Here is a 1,629-nt window from a genome sequence, read left to right on the forward strand (position 1 = left end):
CAAGAACCTTTACCCCACACTGCTCCCCAGGCGCCACACAATGGCAGCCCACTGCTCCCCAAAGGGATGGGTTAAATGCAGAGGTAATTTCTCCATTGGGGGAGTGGTGGCCTAGTAGTTAGGAAATTAAGCTTGGGTCCCAGAGGTTCTGAGTTTAAGCCCCACTCCCACAGGCTGCAACTCTGGGTCCTTGAGCAACACCCTTAACCCCACACTGCACCTGGGGCGCCGCACAATGACAGCCCACTGCTCCCCAAAGGGACGGGTTAAATGCAGAGAGGGAATTTCATTGCTTTGTACTTGTGACAGTGTAATAACAATACAGTTGAATTCGAATTCCCATTTAGAGTAAAGTTGCAAAATAAAGAGAACTCATAATTGGCTTAATCCTTAAGGTGTAAAGACTTGAGATGTGAATTGGGCTTGTCGTCTGGAACTGGAGTCTTTCTAACATGATTTTCATTTAATCAGGAGAAAAGAAATTTGTTTTCCAGGAAGGTTCAATGTCTGAAGACTTAATGGGTAAAGACATCAAGATGCAGCATAGCTTTTTGTGGCACTAAAAGTCTATTTCTAGGACTGGGTCATAGATCCTTACCGGGTCATGATTATGAAACTATGCTGCAGCTTGATAATCATAACCAAATGGATGTCTTTCAGACTGAATGATGCATCAAATTACTCTGGCATCTCACAATAGCATTAAGCTTGTTCTGTCAATTCCTGCTTATCAAAACACCACTTCTACTCACTGCATTAAACCCAGCTTATTATACTGTCAATGGGAACACGTCCGAAGTTGTGATTTTCAACAAAGACAGATAGCTTCATCTGATAGCTAGAAGAAGAAAGCCACCAATTTCCAATAAGGTGCATTGTCACCTCAACAAACGAAAGGAAACTGTTTTTAAAACCATTTGAAGTTGATCCAAAAGCTTGGTGTCTTTGTAAAGAAAACACTTGAAATTCTTTAACTGATGAATTTGTTTTACTAGTTTTTTTAGATACTGAAAGCCAAGTCCAAAACAGTGGTTATTACATAACAACTAAGGGGTTACAACATTTTTAAAAGACAACTTTAAAATGTATGTGTTGATATTTATTCTGAAGTATTCCTCTAACCAGCAGCAAACCAGTGTCCTATGCAATCCAGATGGTACGCATTTTATGAGAATATAAAAGTTCTCTTCTTTAGAGGTGAGACTTGTGAAATCTGGCTTTTTAACACCACAATATTACATGTTTCTCATGTTGAAAGAACTTTTAAAAACTGAGTGTGAAGCATTAAGTACTGTGTTAATATATTCATATCTCCCTTGTTAAAATAAATAAAAAAAGGCTCATGCTTGAAATCCCCTGCATCTAGCAAGATCTTTCTACTGTAAGAACTGTGTTTTATGAATGAACAAAGGACTGATCACTTTAAAAGTCTGCCAGACAATAAAAAAAAAAAAACAATAATGTAAGGTAATAACTGTAAAAGGATCTGTCCTTTCTCCTCTGCCTTTTGGATTCATCCAGAACCCAAACTCACTGCTTATAGATTAGAAAATGAGATTCTTTAATTTAGACAGTAGTTATAATTGCAAGCTGATGCTAGCTGTTCAATACCGTCTAAAGAGCAGAAAA

At 38.1% G+C, this 1,629-nt stretch overlaps 1 protein-coding gene across 1 annotated transcript in view; it reads right to left on the reverse strand.

Annotated features, from left to right (window-relative positions):
- itga3 (integrin subunit alpha 3) overlaps positions 1-1,629 on the reverse strand; it is a 71,018-nt gene that overhangs the window by 41,160 nt on the left and 28,229 nt on the right. The gene's annotated exons all lie outside the window — the stretch shown is intronic.

The sequence above is a fragment of the Cyprinodon variegatus genome, unplaced genomic scaffold, assembly GCF_000732505.1.
Source record: "Cyprinodon variegatus isolate N-32 unplaced genomic scaffold, C_variegatus-1.0 Scaffold979, whole genome shotgun sequence".
NCBI classification, from domain to species: Eukaryota; Metazoa; Chordata; class Actinopteri; order Cyprinodontiformes; family Cyprinodontidae; genus Cyprinodon; species Cyprinodon variegatus.